This window comes from Manis pentadactyla, chromosome 1, assembly GCF_030020395.1.
Source record: "Manis pentadactyla isolate mManPen7 chromosome 1, mManPen7.hap1, whole genome shotgun sequence".
Taxonomy (NCBI): Eukaryota; Metazoa; Chordata; class Mammalia; order Pholidota; family Manidae; genus Manis; species Manis pentadactyla.
Window position 1 is genome coordinate 172,033,496 of NC_080019.1, and position 25,565 is coordinate 172,059,060.

Genomic DNA, 25,565 nt, shown 5'->3' on the forward strand with positions numbered 1-25,565 from the left:
ATCTCTCCCTTTAGAAAACACAACTGAAGAAGGAAAATGAAATTAGAAGTTTACTTGATGATCATGAGATTAAAGGCAAAACGAAAAACTATATAGTAGCAGCATCAATTGTAGAAGTTGCATCAAGTATTCTTAACTCATATCCATGGACTCTTGGGTTTTAAGGTTATCTGTGAAACCCAAGGTATTTCAAGGAAAAAAAAAGTGTGTTTATATGCAAATGTTTATTTTTCAGGAGTGAGAAGCAATAGTTTCATCAGATCCTCAAGAGGATTCAAAAAACAATGTTAAACATTGAATAATATGCCATGCCAAGTGAACAGGAAATCTTACACCCTCAGTACAGATATTTATTTTCCTTAAACAACTTGCAGACATACATACTTCTCTTTAACTCGCTTTGTTCCAGGTTTCTTATAGATCACCTTGTCTGTCTGTCAGTATACTCTTTATACAGGCAACTTCTTAATGTATAATTTTCTTTATATTAAAAACTTCTTCCCATAAAAATATATACAGTTATAACACAAATCACACCATTTGGGTTCTAATTTTTTCCCAAGTTCCCTAGTCACAAACTTAAGGACCACCGCTGAGGGGTGAGTGCATCTGCAATCACTGAATATCATACACTCAATATTCTCATCACGTGGAATCTCCCAAATATCCGCTCTAAACACTACCACTATCAGAGAAGGAACATCTCCAAGAGCCTATCTATTGATGCTGGAGATTTAATCCTTTGCAAAGAACAGCAGATTTGGATTTATCACTTTTCACCCTTACATACCACTTTTGGTAACTCATGATCCTGGAAATTTGACACAATTACCATAAAAGTAGGACTCTCTCTTTAGACCCAGCTTAACCACGTGGGTGGGTCTTCCATTCTTTTCTTAAATATTCACACTACACATTCCCTCCCTTGTGTTATTTTGCTCAATAGCTTTTATCTCTGTGAAACATAGGAGCAGAAAACCACCAGAATAAAGGAGAGTAAAATAAAACAAATTGCCAAGGAAACATATCCAAAAATCCATCACAGAGAGAAGGGAAAAATGGAGGTCTCCACAGATGAGTGCTTTTAATTAGGAAGAGGGATGAACGGCAAAGAGCTTATGCTAATAAGCAGCCTCTTTTAATCAGCTTATTAAAAAGAAACATTTTTAACAGCTAAAATAGTTTCAAAAATGGTAATTATTAGAAAAGCATTAGCAGGTTGATGTGGGGGGAAGGAAAGGGCTGGTCATGAACTGAAATTAAAAAGCTTTTTGGATACTTTAGGTAGGCCCGGTGATCCTGAGGCACTGGGGCAGCATCTGTGTGGGCCCGTTCTATGCCAGCTTCATCTCTTTTCTTGTATAAAAAGCTGCCATTTCTTTTCCAGGGCCCCTGGTTTTTTACTTTTCTTTCTTTCTTTTGGATTTTTTTTTTTTCTCTCTCGGCTGTCCCATTATCATTTCTAACATGTTTTCCCAAATACTTTTTCTCTTCCTGCTTTTATTTTTTTGTTCCAAGGCTTTGGTTCCACTTTCTTTCCCCTTATATATATGCTTACCTATATACGGTCTTTGTAGCCCAAACATGTTCCACCTACCTACCTTGAATTATATAACATGATAAAGGAATCTCTTAAGATATGGCTTCTAAGAAATATTTCCAGCACGTTCACTCTGGTCTGCATCATAGTTAGAAAAAAAATTTAAAAACCTCCCAAGTAGTAATTGGATTCTATTCTGAGTTAAAATATCAGGATCTCTTACCCTGATGTGAGCTCCTAATTTTACTGTGTTGGTTAAGGTATAAGCAAAAAACACACAATCATCCATGAGTCTTTAAGAGAAAAGGAAATCAATGTGGGCCCTTGGTAAACAGGTGACGGAGGAGGATGAGAGGTAACCTGGGGAACACTGGGGACAGAAGGTAATGAGAGACAGTGGGAAGCTACTCCCTCCTAGTGGTAAAGACAGAGCAGATGTTATTCCTTAAACTCAGAAGCAAAAACTGGAACTATGTTCTGGGCATTTGGAGTCACAGAAGAGACTCAGAGGTTGTCCAAGATACCAACTGAAGAAGAGAGAGGAAATACTTTGATTGTTCCCTTTCTCCTGCCCTCCAGTTTCCCACCATACTTTCCACCAGCTGAGCCCAGAAGAAGCCAGTTTAACAGAGGGACTTTGCAACCAAAGCCTGTGGAGGTCAGATTCTTGGTACAAGGGTTAGGCCTGAAGAGCAACTGCCCTAAGGAAGCACACTCTAGCTCTTTAGAATAGGAAGAAAATTGATTTTTAAAAAATTTTTCATCTCCCATTAGCAAACTGTAAATGCCTGAATCAAAAAAGAATTCACATATTTGTAAGAGACTCCAAAGCTAAAATATTTGGAAATGTCTTAAGTTCTCAAAGTCTTAACTGCTCAATGCTTGTTTTAGCTTGGAACTAGCTACTCTGAAATACTGAGGGTTCAAGAATTCCTATGTCTGTAGACAAAATTTTCCCTCTATCCATACAGTCTGGAGAAAGTCAGGGCTAGGAAAAAGTAGGGTGTCTGTGCAGTTGCAACTTTGGCTTATTTCAAAAATGCTATGTTGCTACATAACCAAATGTGTACAGGGATGTAGTAATAAGATATGGAGGGGTAAATGGAAATGAAATTTATGACAAATATATTTTATTTAAAGGCCAGACTTACTCTATTATAAATTATCTGAAGATTTACACCTATGAAATTTGTATTTCTATATTATAAATCTGGTGATTGGAAGAAAAGGCAGAACAGGTAGTCTAATTTCAGTGGAATATTTTATGCTGCTTGGTAGTATTTGTCCCCAGTAAATTCTCTTGTGAACTCCCTATGGTAGATTTCCTAAACTTTTACCACTCTGCTTTAAAGCGAAGCCCACACTACAAACATATTCAAAATAAAGTCCCTTAAGTAAGATCTTCCTCAATTTTCCTCCCTGCTTGTAGGTTTATTCATCTTTACTTAATCCCTGTCACAGCATTCTGTCCTCCCTAGAGTCTTGGCAACTATCCTCTCAACTCCTCTGGCAATTGTTTATATCAGTTAGGTTATTTTTTTGAAAATTTCTACTCTATCTCTTTCTCAATCACAATCCTAACTTTGAACTCCCTCTACAATTTGTTTATTCCCAAATTTATGACCATTGATCTAATCTCTTACCATGTAGCAGGTATTTTTCCAACTGCCTACCAGACAAATACATGTTTTCACACCATTGATATAATCTCTTACCATATAGCAGATATTTTTCCAACTGCCTACCAGACAAATACATGTTTTCACACTTACCATGTCCTTGATGAAGTCATTATCTTCCCTTTAGAACTTTCTCCATTCCCTTTATTCCTGTCTATTTAAATTGCAAAATAGGAATCCATATCTGTGTTTGAAACTTTCTTCCTCCTTATCTTTGCATGTCTGGATTTTTCCAGTCATTCTCCTCTTTGCCTTGGTGAGATTTGCCTAACCACGCCAACTTAGAACAGCTGTCTTACTGCCATGACATAGCAGCCTTTGTTAATGATCTGCAGAGCATTACCATTGTTGATAATGTTATTCATCTGTTTGTTCATGTATTGTCTATCCCACCCCATGAGAAATAAGCTCCTAGAAAACAAGGACTCAGTGTTACATATGCTGACACATAATGGGGGTTCAACAAATTTTTAAATGAATGAATAAAATTATTTTCTGATTCCATTTTCATATCCAACCAATAACCAAATTTTGATGATCTTACCTCAGAAATATCTTTCCCCCACCTCTTTTGGATGAGATTCTTAGCATTTTTTTCCCAGGCTATTTCAAGTGGCCTGAGTCTTCAGTCTCTCTCCATGTAAAAGAACATCTAGCTTCCCATCAAAATCAAAACTATTATAAAACAAATACCTGATCATGATACATAGTTTTGCACATAAAAATATCTAGTTTTCAGGCAACCTACTGAATAGGAAAAGATATTCGCAAATGATATCTGAAACAAGGGCTAACAGCCAAAATACATAAAGAATTCATGAAACAATAAAAAGAAAGAAATAATCTGATTAAAAATGGGCATAGAATTTGGATAGACATTTTCCCAAAGAAGACATAAAGATGGCCAAAAGGCACATGAAAAGATGCTCAATGTCACTAACCATCAGATAAAGCAAATCAAAACCACAGTGAGATATCACCTCATACCTCTCAGAATGGCTGTTCTCAAAAAGACAAGAAATAAAAAGTGCTGCTGAGGATGTAGAGAAAAGGAAACACTCATGCACTATTACAAGGAATGTATACTGATGTCGCCAATATGGGGGTATCTCAGAAAAATAAAAATTGAACTAGCATACCATGTAGCAATCCCACTTCTAGGTACTTATCTAGAAAACGAAAACACAAGGAAAGACATATGCACCCCAAATTCACTGAAGCATTGTTAACAATAGCCAAGATATGGAAGCTACCTAGAATGTCCACTTGTGGATGAATGGATAAAGAAGATGTGATGCAAACACACATACAATGGAATATTACTTAGCCATTAAAACGACTGAAATCTTGCCATCTACAACAACATGGATGGACCTAGAGGGGATTATGCTGAGTGAAACACGAGACAGAGAAAGACATTTGGCTAGTTATGTGTGGAATCTAAAAATCAAACAAACAAAACAAAACAGAAACAAACTCACAGATACAGAGAACAAGTTGAGGGCTGTCGGAGGGGAGGAGAGTGGGGATATTGGCAAAAAACAGGTGAAGGGATTAAAAGGTACAATCTCCCATTTCTAAAATAAATAAAACAAGGTACAATCACTCAGTTATAAAATAAATAAGACATGGGAATGCAATGTACAGCATAGGAAATACATTCAATATTACTGTAACAACTTTGTATGCTGACAGATAAGTATACTTAATGTGTTGACCACCTCATAATATATGTAAGTGTGGGATCACTGCATGTAACACTTGAAACTAATACAATATTATATGTCAATTATTGTTCAAAATTTTTCACTCATTTCTTGTTGCTTAAGAGGTGAAATCGAAATATCTAAGACAGGAATACAAAACCCTTCAAAAGCTAGTCCATATTTTCTTCTTAGTCTTTAATTCCTACTTTTTTCAACTGTACTCTTTATTCAAGCCATATAATATTTCTCACTTTTCTACAAACATGTCAGAACTTTTCATGAACCCTAGTTGTAGAACATACTGTTCCCTCTGCATTAAGTCATTTTCCTTTCTTCAATGGAGAAATTATAACAATTCCTCAATAAACTAACCCCAATGTAATCTCTTTTGTGGCATTTTTCCATATCCTTTAACAAAACCGGTTCTGTTCTCTGAATGTTATTTTAGTATTTACTACATAACACTACATGTATGTAGTAGAATACATGTACATAGCATACATGTATGTAGTGTATCTCTCACTGAACTGTCGATTCCTGCAGGACAGGGAACCTATCCTAACCATGACTATATCCCTATAGCATAACACCTGGCTGCAACAATTTGCTGAATCAACGAATACATATATTTGTTAATTCAAACACCTGAGAGACTATAGCCATTTTCTCAATTGTCTATTTTTCCAAAGGAAATAAAAATTGAAGCATAGAAGTTTGATTCTAAGGGAAGAGTAAAGGAAGAAAGGGAAGAAAAAGTGACATTTTGATTGCTCTCTCTTTTTACTCCACAAGGCTTTAACACACACACACACAAGTAGGCCAGAAGTAATAACAAATCAAAGAACATTAGATTGGAAGAAATCTTAGCAATGATGCAGTCCAAACTCTTTATTTTCCCAATGAGAAAAACTGTAAGTCAAGTAGGTTTGATTTGCTTAAAACCACCTAGTTAATAGGAAGTAGAACCTTTATTTGAGTTTTCTAAAGCAAAGATTAATGATTCTTTCATCACATCATATCTTTCTTTCAGACATTTGTTCTCAGAGTTTAAAACACATTCTTATTCTTTCTACCATAATTTTTATTTCTATTTTCAAACAGATTCTACATGCTTAATTGTAATTTTCTAATATATCACTGCCCAAATATATTTATGGGAATACCTAGGGAGATAAATACAAAAAAAAATACTTCACTTACAAGCTTTTGCTTGATAAAGAAATGTCACATGCATGTTGTATACTTACAACATGAGCCTACAACACTTACCTGCATGTAATTTAAAATCTCCATACCTTTTCTGCAAAAGCACTTTATTTTCATAGTTATATTTTGATGTGAATGACTACAGCAGGCAAATGCCAGTATTTTCAGCCCCAGTCCTAGTTTGTCTGAGAAAATTATGCCAAGCATGCAGTGCCATCTGCTCCTGTAGCGATGCCATCCTTCCATTTTTCATCAGGGTGATAAACAACCCAGTGCACATCATTCTCTGCACTCCACAAGAACCTCGGGGCAGGAGAGGGGAGGGAATATGGTCCCCCTATGTCACATCCAAAGTGATGCATATAGTAGCATGGAGGAAGGGTGAGGTAGTAAGTGAGCACTTGGAGCAAAGATCAGGAGGGCAGTCCTAGAACTACTGAAACATCCACCAGACAGAAACATTCTCTCTTACTTTGTGAATGTCCTGGTAGCAGTGGTGAATGATTGGGCAGAATAGAGGTAGAGTAGGGAGGGGACTGATATTCATTTCAAACATTTTGAAATCAGCAAGGCTTATATCAGCTTTTTTATCCTATTTTTTAGAGACTGTGGTCATCTTCTCACTAGTGAAAAAATGGTTCCGAAAGGGATATGTACTTAGAAAACATGCTGGCAAAATTATATAGAATGGTATAATGTTAAGAATTCATGCAGGACTAACACATCATTTTTAGTTTGACATAGAATTGAGGTCATAGAAATCTGACCTGAACAAAATCATGTGAAAGTTGAGAGAATTATGACTGGAGTACCCGTTATCTAATGTTTAAAATGTTTCTGTAATTCCCTTTCCTCTGAATTGAGCTGGCTTCTGTTTGTCATAGGTAACTCATTACCCTATTACCTTATTCTATCAGACCAGGGCCTTTCCATATATATTCTAGACTTTCCAGATCTTTGTTTAAAATGTATCTGTCACATGGTTTCTTAGTTTGTAAATAAAGCAAATTGTTACATGGCATCAATGTTATTCTTAAGATAGTAATACATAGGTTAGAGAAGTATTTTAGAAAGTTAACATGACAAGAGATATTTTGCTGATTTAAGAAAGAAAATCCTACTAAAATGGCATGGTAAAATAAAATTATGGAAATTTTGACAATATTTTCAGACAAATTGTGGAAACAGTGTATAACAACATTTGGGTGCCTTTTATTTCTTTTTCTTGTCTGACTGCTGTGGTTAGGACTTTCAATACTATGTCGAATAAAACTGGTATGAATGAGAATCCTTGTCTTGTTCCTGATCTTAGAGAAAATGCTTTCAGCATTTTATCATTGTGTATGATGTTAATGTGGATTTGATGTGCAAAGCCTTTACTATGTTGAGGCATGTTCCCTCTATACTTCCTTTGCTGAGAGTTTTTACCATGAACGGATGTTGAATTTTCTCAAATTCTTTGTCAACACCTATTGAGATGATTGTATCGTTTTTATTCTTCCTTTTGTTAAAGTGGTTGATTGATTTACAAATAATGTACCATCCTTGCATCCCTGGAATAAATCCCACTTGTTTCCCATGAACTTAAGATAGCATTATTATGAACCTCATTTTTTAAGTAAGGATCATGAGGTCCAAAAAAATAACTGACTTGCCAGTACCACTCAGGTATTTGAGAGCAGTGCCAGAGAAAAGGACAGATCTTCTTCCAACTTCTATGCCTTTTATTGGACCAGAATGACAATCTGTGTAATACAAAATCAAGTTCAATAAAATGAGTGATGGGATTGACAACAAAACGAGCTGTATGTCCTCCCCAATCTTAGCTTAAAAGAGAGACGTCATGATATTATTTTCCCTACAAATTCTTGATTCAAGTGAGGGGACATCTTTGCTGCCTGAAACACAATATCAAATCCAGAGTACCAGGAGTTTCTGGGACTTTCTATGCACTCTAAAAGAATTTACTCTATTATTAACTGTGCATTTGGTAACATCTTCCTAAAATGTTTCCTCTTTCATTCTGACTTCCACTCATTTTCAATTCATCCCACCCAAGAAAATAGCAAAGAAAGAGCCATATCTGTGTAGAAATTAAACATATATTAGTACCAACAGTGGAACATTCATTTCCTACTTTCTCCTTTGGATGCTCAAAGTTGTGGTTGAAAAAAAGCAAAAGAGGAAAAGTACAGAAAGCTAAAAAAAGAAAAGGGAAAGCAAACTCACTGCTGCCCATGTGCCCACCTCTATCTCAGAGGTGGGACAAAGTATTCAAGTAGAGAATGATGACTAGCTCATTCTTTATTTTTTTAAATTTGTTATCATTAATCTACAATTACATGAAGAACATTATGTTTTCTAGGCTCCCCCCTTCATCAAGTCCCCCCCACAAACCCCATTATAGTCACTGTCCATCAGCATAGTAAGATGCTGTAGAATCACTACTTGTGTTCTCTGTGTTGTACAGGACTGGCTCATTCTTTGGGTGGGATTCCATCAGGGGACAGAAGGTTAGCTGCCCACCTCAATCTTGTTGCCATATATTCAAACCCCTCCTTGACAAGGCATGCTACCCCCTTGCAAAGCCATGCCCTAAGTAACAATTCAGAGTTTTATAAAACATGTCCCTGGCATTTACACAGATCAGCTGAAACAATAACTACTGTAACAAATTATTGCTAACTTAAGGTAGAAACCGACTTGAACATATATTTGACTGAGGATTTCTTTGTTGAAATCCTCATTCTAATTTCATAAACTCTAGAATCTAAAATTACGAATTCAGCCACAGAGTTTAATGTTAATTTTTTGAGGAGGGAATAGTTACTATAGAAGGCGGAGATGGGAAAAAGTCAGCAAGCACCTTAATACCAAGAAAACATTTCTAACAAGAGTCAGTCATGGGGGTCAAAGCCACTCAGCAGGGGCTTCACCCATCAGGTTAATCACACTGAAAGCAGGTGAATTCATTAGCACAGGAGAGGTCACAAATACAGATATATGCAAGTGAAATAAGACAGTTCAAGTCTGGTGGAGTATTCCCTTCATCCACAGACTGTAGAGGGCAGTTTCTTTAAGGGAACTCAACTAGGCAAGGCACAGTGTCCAAGCAAGAACAGATGGCTGGCTCATCCCTCAGGAAGGATTCCTGTCAGGGGTAAGAGCTTGGGCTGAACAACATTTAAGACCAATTCCAGTGCTAAGATTCTATGAAAGGTTTCAATTTGCAAATACCTTAATTTCATCTTGCGGGAGCCTCACTTTTTGCAGGCATACCAAAATTCAGTGCTTATCCCTTAAATCATTTTGTATCTTTAAATTTAAATGGATGGTAAATAGCATTATTTGTTAAGCCATAAGTTCTCAAAGCTGAAAAACTCATTCGGCTTCTCATACATTTGACCAATAGTGACAAATCACCAGCTGTAGGCAGCCCAAGCGGCCAATGTTTATTAAATGTCTCACTCAACCCCAAACCTCATGAATTGTTTAACATATGAGAGAGACAAAAAAACGAGTATTTTTCCTTGTGTCAGTTCTCATTAGGAGTGTCCCTGCTCCTCTTGCTGCTGGCTAGGAACAAGATGAACATTCATTGTTCTTAAACACATGGGGGCTTTGGGAGCCTCTATATACACAGGCAATCCTGTGCCAAGCGTCTACAAATGCACACCCACTCTACAAGCACAAAGAGGCAAACGTGAGGGTCATACCAATGGGGCACACTTAGGAGGGCAGGGCAGCTGGCAGCGTGTTTTGCCACTACCAGTGATAATGTAAATGTGCTAGAGAAACAACCCAGCAATCTCACACCAAGAGAAACCTTTATGAAATCAATACAGACAAAATGAGACTTTTCAAGCCATCCATTTAAAGGCAGCCATAAGGGAACTGGCTTTGGGCAACCTGTGACCTGTAAAACAAAGACTCTAATCCAGCCTTTGGAGTAGCTGAAGAATTTGATCACTGTTGCTTTTTTTCCATGCTGCTTCCCTCACTAGTTCTTTGGAGAAAATTGGAAGGCGCACTGTAGGGTGGTAGGTGATTCATTTGGAAAATCTCTAGAGGTACTCACAATCACAAGTTCCTGTGATTCTAAGTAGCTAAACATTTCTAATAAATATCTTGGATTTTTCTCTGAGAAGTAAAGATTTTAGTATTATGAACGTGAATAATTCAAGGAAAAGTTCATTGTAATAAATGTCTACTTAGGCATTCATTGCTACCACTTCTGTAATTAGTGTAGTTTCAGCCATCCCCACAAAAATTAGTATAAAGTTAACCCTAAGGGATTTTTTTCTGCTTTTAATAGTCTCCAGAAAGGCTGATTCTGTGGCAAACATCATTAAGAATTAGTGGACAAAGTAAGTGAACTGGAGACATAAATTGTGATCCACCAAAACAGAGGTCTCTTTAGTCTACAATACCATGATCAAAGTAAAAGGCCCTAAATATTGAATGCTTATCCCTTTCTTGAATCTTTTGATCAATATGACATTGAGGGAAACCCACAGTCCCAGAGCTGCTCCAGGTCTGGAGAATCATCAGAGTTGTGGAGCACAGCACGTGGCTTCACCCTTTCCCTCCTCTTTCTTTCTAAGGAGGGAGCAAGGGATCTTCTTGGTATATAACTATTGCAAAGGGGTCTAAGAAATCAATACATTTGCAAGTTGAATAAATATGAAATAAAACACCCTTCACTATGTGCACATACCAACCAGCCAAATGGTGTTATTTGTGGGAATCAGACATCATCCATAGAAATACAGAAAAGGGGAAGCAGTACTTTGTGTTAGTGACATTCAATCTCCAAATAAAGAGTTTCTCTGGTGGTTGTAAACATCAGCTAAACTCCCTGGAGAAACACATTTTTCTAGAACCTTGCATATATGTGATACATATAGCATGTTTTTATTACTACTGTTTGCCTTTTATCTTTCACATATCTTTGCAGCTGACAATTCACAACAACCCAAAGTAAGACTGCAGAGGGAAGGGCAAAAGAGAGGCATAGATAACATTAAGTGTAATAAACCTTAATAATTCTCTCTTGCTTGTTCATATAGCTGAAGCTAGTCTTCAGGAAGACTTATGTAGGGCCCTTTTGCAAGTATGGGAAATTCTTATTTTTGTTGCACATTGGACATCAGCAGCTGCTGTGCTTCAGGAAACTTGGAAGTTTTAAAGGAGCAGGAAAAAAAAAAACACAAGAAAGTCTGAAATTAAAGAGTGGAGGACAATGCCAGCCAGCGTGGAGTGGTGTGACCCACGCTGCTGTAGGAGTCAGGGTGATGGTAGCTCTTCTCTCAAGTGCCCGGCAAGATCATTCTCATTCTCCAACCATTGTAATATTTTATGATGTGTGTATTCATTTTCAGACCATCAAGTCCTTCCCAATTTAAATGCTATGCGCTTCTACCCATTCCTACCTTTCCCTACAGTTTCATCGTGGTTCTCCATCCTCTACAGTCCATAGCACTGACTGTGTGCATCTGTCATGGGGGACATTTAATATGACAGTCTGTAGAGCAGCTTCTCTGTGAATATACTCTGGATATACATGTAATATTACCAAAAACAGGGACCATGATTATCTCTCAGCATCCTAAACCCCTGTACCATCTAATTCAGAAGAGATAAACAGTTATCTGTTGATGATAGAAGTTTCTGTATGTGTTTTATAACCAGCAGTCTGCCCATAAATTAGATCTGGATTTGATAGTTCTTATACTCATTCATGCAACAAATAGATTTATGTAGACTATCATTCACCACTGCTACTTGCTTTTCAGAAAAGGCAAAGGCATAATGTGGTCTGAGCAAGAACGAGAAAGAATAGACTATTAGAAATAGAGAGATTGCAAGAAAGACGACCAACTTGCCATAGTGAAGATGATTGTTACAGGGTTTCCTCAATTTCTGCCTCTCATAAGTAAACAAGACCAGTTCCTCAATTAACTACTCCTTTCTGTAATGCTACAGACTTATTCTGCTGGGACTCATACTTTAAGCAAATGCCACTTACATCATCAGGACTAGAAAAGAGCTGGCCTGTGGCTTTATATAAACCTCTGACTACAGTCTGTTTAGTTGTGACGTTTCTATCTTTATGGAAGAAACTCTAACGACTGGCACTCTTTCCCAAGGAATTTCCCAGAACCCCCCAAATTGCCCCATAATATACTTTTACATAAGCCTCACTCAATAAATACTTGTAAGTTTTCCAGGAATATTCACTTTTGCATTGGGTATTGACCAGTCTCTCAGACCTCTCCTCTCTGTTTCCCTGTAGAGGATTTCTGGTAGGAATTTACTTTCATTCTTTGATAGATTGGAGGAGATCTTCACCATTGTTGAGATTAGACCTCACCTCTCTCCTGTGCTCATTGGCCTTAATGTGTCTTTCTTTCCATGTACTTCTGTGTGAGACTGCATTTTCTCTACACTTCCATCTCATTGCAAAGAACAGCTCTATGCTAGATTTTTATAGACAAGGCCCTCTGCTCTTGATCCACCCACCATCCCTGGTGGTAATGTTTGTTTCAATGACATGTTTATATACTGAGATGACAATTACAGAACTAGAATGAAAAAACTAAACAACTGAGTGCACTAGATTTTAGAAGAAACTCTACAACTGTAATTATATTTGAGCACATAATTTAAGAAAAGAAAGACTGGCCCCAGAGATGCAAAAAGAGTACAAGAGATTGGAAAAATATAATACTTTAAATATGAATTTATTGAGTTCACTAAGGGTAAAAGTCTTTGGTTGGAGCAGACATAGGTCCATGTGCTAGAACAATCTGATTATGTGCCAGAAGTCTCTTTGAATAACCATTCTGAAAAGTGTATTTATGGACAAAGAGAATGATAAAAACTGCATATGGTCTTCTGACTGGCTGAGCACTTTCACTAAAGAAGTGAAGTGGGAGCCAATTTAATCCTTTTTCTCTCATTTTTTAATACTTTGGTGGCACATATTACACCTACTGTTACAATTTTCCACTCTTAGTTAAATCCCTGAAGGCCATGTTCTGAGATTCCTAAGACTAGAAGCTGCAGGATGTAAGAAGGAGAAGTGTTAAGCTTCCATGACAATTAAATGAGAAGTCCCACTAAGAATCCAAATCAGCTTGGGCTTTAGGGGGAATATTGTAAGCTTTGAGGAAAAAAAAAAGAAATCTGTATTACTACCATAGCCTAGAGGCGAAGCCATACTTAAACAGGAGGTGCTGTTCGAGAGGTTTGTGTGTTTATTTTGTTTATTTCTTAGGTGGCACATTGAGTTATAAAGGAAACAGTCAGACACCAATGACTATTTATTATATCGTGACCATTTTTTTTCTCTCCCAGTTTTCCTTTTTCTGCCGGTGCTTCCCTGTTTATCCGATCTAATGCAATAAAATGCATAATTAATTTCTAAACGCTTCCGTTGAGCGGTGCAATTTGTCAAGTCGAGTTGTTAATAGAATTAAGCTTTTTATCAGCGATTAGCAAAAGAAGGTAAAAAAAAAATTAATTACGGAATTGTATGCCTCCCTGGTTCAAAGCCAGGTTTTGGATTAAATGTTCAATAAAGGTTTCCTGACACGTTATAAAACATTTAGCAAAAGCTGCTTTCCTCTAGTGCATTTAAAATCTGTCTCTGTGCAAAACCAACCAGCAAGGCATGAGAGCATTTGGGCAGACCTCTGTGCACACCAGCATGGGAAGACAGAAAATCACTTTCACGAAACAGTGAGGAACACATTAGTTTTTCTCACAACCTCAAGAGAAGAGACGAGCTATGACCTCACAGGTGTTTTCCATCTTTAATTTTTGATAGCATGATTTTCAGCTTGAGTAGGATTGAAGAATTGGTTGGAGGGAGTTACATAACAGTGCACTGATGACACGATTAATATATAATATGCCTTCACCTGTAATTGCATACAACATACACACAAAGGTTAGTATGTAAAGGCTCAAATATAAGAGTTAAATTTAAAGGCTTCTTGAAATATCTGTCCTACCTAAATCTCTAACATAATTTATCCACTGTTCGTATGCTTGTTCTATCCTTTCTTCTCTCTTTTGTGTCCTCATCACCTCATCACTTTTCCTATAAAGTGGAACAATTCAATCTATTTCATGCCCTCATTTTCTCCAGTCTAAGCAAGGAAGGAGAAAAAGGATGAATCACTGGATCAGATTCTGACATCCACTGTGTCATTTCTTCTGAGTGGCACAAGAAACTGTTCCTCTGTAGTGGAAAAAAAAATCCCACTTTACCTGTTTTCAACTCTTGTACTCACGGGCAGCCAGCACTTCTTGCCTGTTCTTGCTCATCTGGGGCTACTGTGCTTTGGGCCATCTGTTTCCAAATCCCATTGTTGGTGGCACTTTAGGGTAAAGCCCAGGGCATGGTTCCCAGAGGAAGGTAGTACTCTGTCAGTGAGGGCCCACTCAGAGCATAGGTCCTAAGTTCTAACTTTAGGACAGGAGATCAAATGTTGCCCTTGGACCTCGGAGTCATGTTCTCTACTCCCCTTTACAAAGAGAGCCAAGCCCTGGAGCTACAGGGAACTTTTACAGACTAATAAAATCAGTACAAATGGAGTATATCCAATCTATGTATATATAATCCAGCCTTTAGAAACCCTGGAGCAGAAGGAGAGAGTGGTAGCTCCCCAGTGCACGACACATAAATCCTTCTTCTATCATGGACACTGTCTTCGTCTGGGCTACTAGAACAAAAACACTGCAGTTCTGGAGACTGCAAAGTCCAAGATCAAAGCACCAGCAGAAATGGTGCCTGCCCAGAGCACACCTCCTGTTTCACAGACGGCCACCTTCCTGTGTCCTCACATAGCAGAAGGCGCTAGGACCTCTCTGGAGCCTCTACTGTAAAGGCACTGATCTCATTCCTGAGGGCCCCATCCTCATAACCTAACACCTCCGAAAGGCCCCACCTCTTAATCATCACATTGGGGGTTAGATTTCAACATATGAATTTGCAGAAGAAACAAATACTCAGTCCATAACAGATGCTTTCTCCTTTCTTCTGTTTTCTGAGTCCTCTTTCCTTTCATGCTCCTCTATCTTTCTGCTTTTCAATATTCTTTGGATAATTTCCTTGGAAATCATGCAGGATTCAATTTGTAGGCATTGAAGGATTAGTATGGTATGACTATTTTATGTAAAAAATTTGGATTATATATGCAATGATGCTGTTATTGCACTTTCCTAAATAAAATTATACACTTTTGTTCTAAACATTTATAGCTAAGTATAATAAAAACAACAACAGTAACGGAACAGAACATGGAATCAGCTTGGATATCTGGCTGAAAGTTGTAATGAACAATGTAATTTTTCTGTTGTTTGAATTTAAGCTCCATGACCTCTAGGGGCATTTTTAGTCTTGCTTATCATCACTGTAACCTCATTATCTAGAGTTTCTGATACATTGTAGTTGCTTCATACAAATGTTGGTTAAATCAATGAATAATTCATATACATATCAGTTAAATCACTGAATAATTAATCAAATTAGTTAGATCAATGAATAGTTAACTGACACAGCTTCTTTGTGTCTTGTTTCAACTCTTTCATTTAAAATTTTTTAATGTTTCTTTGCTTCCTCAGTAACCACAGAAACATACTTTGACTTTTCTTAATGGCTCAGAATTTTGCAGTATGAGTAATTAAGTATGAGTAATATGAATTGGCACTGTAAAGTTAATAACCTGACAATTATCAGGTAAAATGGGGGGAATTAAAACTGGTCCTCATTGACCCTAACTTGTCACCCAACTTGCTTTTGACTGATTCTTTGAGTCCAGCTTGTTTTGTTCTTTATCTTAATCTCATAAAAGAATGAAAAATGTGCAATTCTATGGCCTCCTGAACTAAATTTAACACAGTTGCCTACAAAATTAATGAGTAAATCTAATGATGAATGCATATTCTCCCAAGTTGTTTTCCAACACTCATTATACTCTCTTACCATTTGTATTGGTCTCCTTTGAATTTTCAGTAGCTTTCAAAATATCTTTTATTGACAATAACTTAGTTAACTATTGAAGCTATAGTTAATTTTATGTCTTTTTTTTTTTTGAGTAAGAATCCTCTCCACTTTTAAATATTAGTATATTTGAGAAGTTTATATTTAAAGTACTAAACAGAGTGACAGGGGCAATTTTTTCAAGCTTTTCTTTTTTATTAAAATGTAACAATTCTAGAAGAAACATTTTAAAACATCTTCTACTATAATTAGGTAATAGAAATCTAGAAATGTTTCATAGAAATGTATCATATTCTCAATAACACATAGGAGCAAAATTTGAATTAAGGAAGCCACAAGTGCCAATAGGAAAATGATGAGAATACAGTCAATGATTCATTAAAATCTTCTTATGCTGACAGATAGTAGCTGTACTAGTGTGTGTGGGGGGGGGTGGTTAATAACATGGATAACTGTCAAAACATTGTGTTGCACACTCGAAACAAATAAAACATTGTATATCAACTATACTTCAATTAAAAAACAACAACAACAACAACAGTATGTCTTAACCCTGCTTCCTGAAGGTGAACACAACTGCCTAAGAGTAAATCAGAGTTGTCACTTTCAGGCCAGCATGTACTTCTAGAGTGATCTCTTTTCGCATGTATAGTAATGCAAAGGGACTACTCAATAGGAAAAAGAGTTATGCATGAATTTGTACTTTCTTAGCAAATCGTTTATTTGTAACACTCTTGAACTACTGGAATTATATTTTCTATCAATAAAATTTTTGTTCAAAACACACATACATACTCTTGAATGTAGTCATTCTGTCCTTACGTCACCTAAGCTCTGGACTTTTGATTTTGGTTTGACCTTGCCAAGGACTGTGTGTTTTAATCGAAACATACCAGCAGTTCACTGGAGCTCTAATGCTAGTCCACATATTTAGTACTTGGGGCAACAGAAATTTGAAATTCTGCACATTTGTTTAGTTGCTATGAATTCAGGTGATCATTTTCACAACATATATTAAGCTCTTCAATAACATGTCAATCTTAAAATGCCAGTGCTATTTACAAATGATACACAGGCCTCAATCAATTGTATTTACTCAAAAACATTTATTTTAGCTTATTCATGACATATGAGGCCACAGATAGCATTTAAAGACACTGAAGTAAAATATGTTTGGTGTATTCTAATATTACTCCATGAGTATTAGACAGTATTCAATGGCTATATTTTGCTCACAGATGGTAGGAATTTAGACTGGTTCATTTTTATTCCTGACACCCTAGAATATAAACTGCAATTGGAAAATTTTGCCAAATCTTTTGCTTATGTTCATTGTTCCTTAAGATTACATGTGTGTTTTTCTATATTAAGGCTTATAACACTTTGATAGTGGACAGCATGACATTAGTTTTTGAGAAAGGACTATGTAAACGTGTGCAGTCATGGTGCTGGTGCACAATGACACAGTGGGGTTGTTGCAAAAGTATGTTTTGCTCCTACTGTGTAGGTGACTGGGGTATTCTTTTAGTAACAAATACTCTCAGATATGAGCATTTGAGTCTTCTACTTCTTTACTCTCTGACATCAAAATGATTAGCCTTATCTTCTGCAATATCATTGCTCTCTCCTTTCTTCCCTTTGTTCTCATTTTGTTTAATCTCAAAAGCATTGCCTTTTGCTAGAGGTTTTCTCCTCAGTCTTCTACCTGCAATTTCCCACATATGGGTTGTTGCATAAGAGGTTATATTTCCAAGTTTAAAATATTTGCCTCACAAATAGAATCACATCTCTGATTTGCATTCAAGAAGATGTTCTTATATGATTGATGATTATTTTTCTCCAAGGAAAGAGATTTTAAACTTTCCTTCCTTCCAATCCTTTCAATAAAGATCCCTTTTTTCATTTGTATAGCACATTTAATTTTCCTTAAGGAAAGGACTTAAATACACTTTCTTATTTGATATTAACTGAGACCCTTACTGGTAGGTAAGCCTCTTTACCCTCTAGGAATCTCGTATCAAACAGATTAAATTTATATATATATACATATATTAAGCACATGACAGCAACATATGTGCATTTATTTATTTTCAAATTATATGCATTGACTGCTTTACTCACATATTATAAATGTAATATACATAAAAATATAAATATAAACAAGTGAGATAAAAAATATAGAGTTTCAATAATTCTTCTCAAGACCTCAGTGTGTAGTCTTAGCACCCTCTTTGAGACCACTCCATGATCTGCCAGGCCATTAGCAACTGCATTTGTACAGCCAGGGGGAGCACAGCTCACCTGGGGGAGGCTCCTGATTGGGAATGGCATGGGACATTTGTATTGCTATAATAGCAAAACTCTTAGGTTCCTAACTCTGTTCCTGTTCTTCTGGCCTGAGCCAGATGAACATTTGTTAGGCTTAGAGAAGTGGAAGCCAATTAGTGTACATCTGTGAATTGGGGCAGGAGAACCTGGGCCCAAGGCCCAAAGTACAAGGCAGCATTTCCTGTGAGAGATTTGGCCTTCAGTGGAGTGTTTCTTGAGTGTTTGTTGATGGGAGTAGAGGTGTAGGCAGAGATAGAGCATCACCTGGGGGAGCATGCAGCTGATTAACATTCCAGGCATGTGAAACAGTTTGTGCACAATTAAGTCTTCTGAAGCATATACCAGAGCTTTCAAATTATGTTTTGCATAGTGTAATTCTATCCTATTACCCTCAGCCACATACACCTTGGTATCACAGTATTGTAAATTCTTCCTTTGCCTCCTTAGCATTTACAACTTTTTTGATAAGGCACTTGTAGATAGTGATCATGCATATTCCTTCCTAGTCATCACAGGGAAACTAGAGCTATTTTATTCTTCTCATCTTTCTTCATGTGTCCTAAAGTTCTTTTAATCGTTTTTGTTGTTGGTTTCTTCTTATATTTCCAGTTATCCTTATCTTTGTGATCCTGGGGTGTTCAGACTTAAAAGAGGAATGCCAAATAGAGTCTCACCTTACCAAATAAACAGGAGCCAGACTACAGCTTTTCTGTCCTGTGACAGTGTGGGTTTATGAAGCCAGTGCTCTTATGCATTTTTATTATCTTAGCATCACATTGAATTACCAGTATGCCACTTTGCTACTTAAAAAGCTGTCATTTGATTCTGTCTTCTTCATGGCATCCTCATAGCTTTGAACTCCCCCCAAACCAATTCAGTTTTGCTTTGCTCAAAGTGATCTGTGATTTGCACCATTTTCTGCTGAGGAAACCACTGCTTAACTAGGAAATTAGCCCAGTGTTTTTCCTGCATCAAATCCTTCTGAAGACTAGGCTTTTCAGAAAATTCTTAGCCAACTGTGGGCAAGTTCCCAAAATGTACTGATCTTGGAAATCTCACTTCCAAACTGCTCTAATTTTGATCAGTTTTTTGCCACTAGAATGTGTTGCTATTCTCCATCTGGGTGAATATATATATACACATATATACGCATTCACATGTTTTTCCTAAATTAAAGTAAAAGAGGGTTGAGCAAATATTTTAATTCTCTATGTGGTCAATGTGTATAACAGAAGAATAATTGATAATGTCATAAATACTAAATTACTTCCCTAATGAACCTAATAGATTCTCTTCCTTACCATTTTCTTATTTTCAGACCCAAACTGAGGTCTGAATTGGGCAACTGAGAAATACTCATATTTTATTTGCCATTTTAGAGATTTCTCACCTACATGTAAGCACTGTTGTGCTATACAAAAAGCCATCTGAGCATTTCTTCCCTTGGCTATGTAAACAAAATCAATAGTTACCACCTGTTTTTACACCTCTGACTTGGTATTCAGACAGTGAATTTGAAATCTGATTTTAACAGGGAAGTAGAAGTCATAAACTATAGATCCTAGATTGTGGTGTGAGAAGATGATTTCAGTCTTACTGGGCTTCTAGATTTAGTGAATAAGTGAAACAAATGTTGATAAATTTCCTCCCTGACTTCATCCAGATGAGGTCTTGAATCCTCCCATAAATGCATCTTTTTGAATTAATATTCTAACCACTTTTGACTCAGCAGAATGTTCAAGATATTCTCTGGGATTCTAAGCTTTGGAGCAAGAGGCAAGTGACTTTGTATTCACTCTTGTGCTCTCTGTGGGCATCAAATAGATGGGAGGAACTTTCTGGTATATGCAAAACAGAGCTACTAAAATTTTTAGAATGTTGTATCTGGAAAGCTACCATTGTACAGAAAAGATTGCAATAAAATCCTAGTGATAAATCGTGTAGCTAAGGGAGCAAGGAAAGAGTTCAAAAGGATATCATGTCCTCAAGAAGGAGGCAAAAAGAAGGAAAAGGACATTTATTGGGAAGCATGAAATCATTAATATCGGAGCAAGCCACATAACTTCCAATTTTCTGTGTTTTGAATCTGTTCCAGGTCATTCATGGGGCAGGTGGCAAGTACTGAAGGGTTCAGATGCACTTAGCAAAACTGGTTTGCTGAGGACCAGGTGAGCAGAAAGCCCAGTGATATTGTTTTGTAGGCACCTAAAAAATGGTTGGGTTAGGAAGATATTCTACATGCTGGGCTCTGTCACTCTACCCATCCTCACTGGGGAAACACATCTGCTCTCTAATAGTCAAAGAGAAAGGAGAGAGGAAAAAAATGGTATGAGCCTGCCTGTTTAATTTATGAATGACAAAGAAAACAAAGAATGTGATCAAGACAGAGAGGGGAAAGAAGGTGATTATAATGAACTACCTTTGTTTCAGGAACTGATTAATATAACTACCACATAAAAGGATGGATGCTTTAATGGTCATGAATATTTGGTAAGAAGCTACATACAGAGGGCTATGTTTAAAAAATATTTCCAGCTTCACTTTTATGACATAAAGCATACTTCCATAAGGCACATATCAAGATAATAAATTTTATATTGCTTCTCTTTAGACTAACAGTTTTATGTTCATAAGTACAGAGTTTTAGAAGTATGACTTTGTTTTATAAGACTTAATCCAAACAATTAATGGCTTGATTCACAAACATCTCTAATATTAATCAACACAGAAAAGTATATTTTCTTTGTTGCAACCTTTGACTTCTAAGAAAATATGGTAGCATGGTTTTGAGGTGAGGATTTTCCTGAAAGTGAAAAAGAGTCATCTGTGGCTTCTTTACTTGGGAGTGGGACACACTCATTTGCTTGAAAGAATGAGAAACAATCGCAGAGAAAAGTACAGATGAGCTCTGAGGGACTGCCACTGAAAATCAAGGTGTATTGCAACCAGACAGCATGGCAGTGGAACATGTCTGCATGCCAGCCTGTACTTGGCTGTTACCATCTGCCTGTCTTATTCAAGGGAAATATCACCTTTCATTAAGTCGTCTGCTATTTTTGCAGAATGGTAGTTAAGTACACTAGCTCAGCTAATTAAGTAGAAGATGCTTAGTATATTCTGCTACCTTCGAGTTCTCTTCCTCCCTGTCTGGTAGAAACCTAAAAATTCACTCTTCTGGGATGAAAACATAAGAAAGTTTTCCTTTTATTCTTCTTTCAGATTACATTCTTAATCTATACTTCACTTAGAACTAAAATGGAGAGTTATCTGGAAGTGACTCTTGCCAAGCTGGGGCAATGAAATGACCTTGTGACTATTTCCCAGACACTGGAAGGGAGTGGCTTCCAAAACACCATATCATTGCTCCAGGGCAGCCCATTTGAATGCTGGCACAGCTCAGCTTCTGAAGTCAGATTCTGGGAAGCTAACAGGAGCTAAGAGAGATTGCTCTGTGGTTCTGTTTTACTGTGAATAACAAGGAAAAAAGAGAGGGAAGAGATCAAGTAGAGTTAAAGAAGATGGTGTTGGGGATGGGCAAACATTAAATTCATCATCCCTACTTCATTTTTAATCCACTCATTTTTTTGGTTTTTATTTTAGTCATCTATATCTTTGACAATCTGTCTTGCGATGTGGTGACTGTTTTCTAATGCCCATGAATTACGTGTGTACTGTCACTCTTTATATGTTGAATTTCAGTTGAAGGAGGTTGGTTGGAGATTAGCCTCTCATTTTAATCAGATTTACAGTGTTGCACTTATTTTGCTGAAAACCATCTTTGGTATGAAAAGGCAATGCTCAAGAGCACCAGAACTGTCAACTTTCCCTTCCTGAGGAAGAATCACCTAGAGAAAGGGTAAAGTTCACATTGGACTTTTTCTGTTTTAATTGGGAATTTGGCACTTGTTTGATGTGGATATAATTTCCAAGACATTGCGGAACTGTAAGATTATTAAGGTCCATTGTGGAATTGCATTTGGTGCTTTATATCTTAATAGGTCCACACGTGTTCTTTTGAGGAGTTGGTAACTTCTCAAACCCATCTGCAGAAGGCTCACAGCCTCACTGTCTGTTCCCCATCATAGGAACCCAGTGGCTTACACTCTGCCAGGATGTGGCTTTAGTTTGTATGTCCTGCTCCTCTGGTCACAGTAATCTAATTGTTCCCAGGTGATGGGGTTCTTAAGAGGGGAAATGTCTTCCCCCAGTGCTTCGCCTCACACTAATGTCACCATGACTAACCAGAGAAATGGTGTAGCATCATCTACCCTCTAGGTGAGAAGAAAGGATAGGATTTCACGGTGTAACTATTTTGGTCATTCTTTGGGGTTTACATATATGCTTCCTCAAATGTTTCTGTGCTAAACAATCAAGGCCCCATTTGGCTAACTCGCCAGCTTATGATTTTGGCAGTTGTCTTCCCCTCATCCTCCTACCCTGACCCGGGCTGGTGGATAATATTGGTCATGCTCTCATGTCAAAATTAAAGGCAACATGTGTTTTTATCTTTAGCTTAAACATTTTTAAAGTTATTTTCCTTCAAATAACTATTAGCAACAGTAGCGAGAAGCAGGTTTTCATCTCTTGATTTTTTTCTAAACATACGGGAAGTGTTTTATTTTCTCCCCTTGAGAGTTTGTCAGCTCTTTTGTCTCCAGGGTCACAATTACTTGAAACTTTATCCCGAGCTTTAACACCCCATTCTATTGCTAACCAACCTCTTCCCTCCCTTTTTTCCCCACACGAGGGGAAATTGCAGAGAAATACTACTTAATTATCACACCACGTAACTAATTAAAAGCAGGATGCTGGTGTATGGTATGCTAATGAGCTATTAGGGATCCAGCATGCTTTAGTGACAAGATATGGGTTCCTAGTTTACCCTTCACCTGGCTGTGGATTTTCAGTTGACAGTTAAAGATGATGAGAAGGGAATTTATTATGCTGCTTTCAAGCAAAGAACTTTGGGAGAGGGCAGAAAGGTCAAGCAACAAAACCACTAAGAGGATGTGACTCCTGAGCTAAAAACCAACTGACAAATCTGAGGATTTGACTTACAGGAAACCAAGGAGTGTGAATGTGTAGGACACATGGCAGAGGGTGTTCAATAAACAGAGAAGTTTCATAATTATTTCTGGCGAGCCCAGTGATGGTAAATGAGCATACTGGAAGTCAACTATTGATCAGCTACTTGTATGTATACCATATGTCCAGATTTGAGTATATCAATTCAGAAGGTCCCCAAGACAGCCTAGAGAGATTGACATTTCATGCAAAGGTGAGGTCAGAGGCATGCAGAGAAGTACAGAGCAAAAAGGGAAAGAAGATACAGGGAGAGAGGAAAAATGGAAAGAGTAAGTACATGTAATGACTTTTGTCTGATTGTGAGAAAAAGATCACAAATGGAATAAACAGAGATATTAGAAAGTAGCAAGAAGATAGCAACACTAATGCTAAAATTAATGACAACCAACAATTACTGGGTGCTTCTTTCCTAGAAGACAGGCACCTGCTAACCACTTCATATGCATTATTTCACATATACTTTATCCTAGAGATACCCCATCCTAACCATATCCCAGCCTAGAGAAGACGATGATAAAACCAATGTAGGGTTCTGAAGCAAAGTGTATGCGACCACTACCCCTAAATAGAGATTCCAAACTCAAGAGCTTTTGCAGTATATCAGGAAGAATGAACTCCCCCAGTGTGCACTGAGCTGGAGTGCGAGACAGGTGCTGCATCATCTGAGTGTCTGTACCCCCAGCATTTGAAATACTATTGTAGAAATAACTGGAATTTAAGTGGAGAGAAATAGTAGAATCTTAACGATGTAAGTGAACTTGGAGGAGATAACATTCCTTTTTGTGTACAAACAGTAATGGAGGTAGGAGAAGGAGAAATGGCTTTCATGAGTAGATGTTGTTGACACAGTGTATTTTGGATCTATTACTTAACTTCTATTCAGGGATGCAATTTTAAGCAATAGAATTAGCATAGTAAGAAACTTTATTGTGTTTTAATATGTTCTGCATAATATTTCCTGATGTGCTTCTGTTCGTGTTTCCCTTAAGTCAGGAAGAACTAACTACTCCCTTTCTCTTTAAGTCTTATTATGAACTGGAAGAAGAAAAGCAACAGTCAGAATTTATAGGAAAGTTCCTTTTTGTAAAGAGGAGAAGATGCTATGCCAGGCCCATCCTTGTCCCTCTGGGAACCCTAGACATAAGTTGGCAGAAATACTGTCATGAGAGCAGCAACGACTGCAATAAACTGTGCATTAGGTTAGGAACCTCTGTTTTCCTGCCCATAATGTATATTTAGATAATAAAAAGCAATCTCTGTGTTCTCCCTAATATTTATTCTTCCTTTCTCCCTCCATAAGAGAACATCTGTCTTATTGGCAGGGAACCCAGCCAAACCCTTCCATTTTGCAGTCCCCGTTGCAGATGGAGTGGCCCACAAGATGCAAGTAAAAGTCAATGGGTAGAAGCTCCAGGGACGTTCTCTGAGGAAAGATGGGAATGTAATGGCGGGATTTCCGAAAGCTTTCTTGTACCTTGTGGATGGGAGCCAGACATTAAAACTGGTAAAGTCAGATAAAAGGCCTAGGGCAGTTCTGATATAACTTCAGCCCTTGATAAGTCTTCTGGACTATTTTACATTAAAGAAAACTAAAGGTGCTCATTTTTTTTAAACCACTTTATTTGGGCTTTCTGTAATATGTAACTAAATCTAACCCTAACTAATACATACTTTTGCTTCCCCCCGATTTCCTCTTACTCCTTTTTCACCATCACCTCTGTCCATTCCTTCCCATATGATAATCACATAGTTCTTTAATACATCTTTCAACTAAATCTAAAAGGTAAAAAGATAGAGGGGGAAGTGCAAAATTTTAACAATGAGTGGTTATACATTTCAACTTCTCCATATATGAGCCATATTGATAAGTAAGATATGAAACCTCTGCCTGCCCACTTCCTCATTTACACAACATGAGCTACACCCTCTCTTATTAAATGTTAAATGAGCTAAGCAACACACATCTTATCTAATTTACCCATTTACAACTCACATTTGGATCTCTGGTA

General features: G+C 37.3%; 1 protein-coding gene across 4 annotated transcripts in view; it reads right to left on the reverse strand.

Annotated features, from left to right (window-relative positions):
* Nucleotides 1–25,565, reverse strand: part of LSAMP (limbic system associated membrane protein) — an 820,993-nt gene that overhangs the window by 455,776 nt on the left and 339,652 nt on the right. The gene's annotated exons all lie outside the window — the stretch shown is intronic.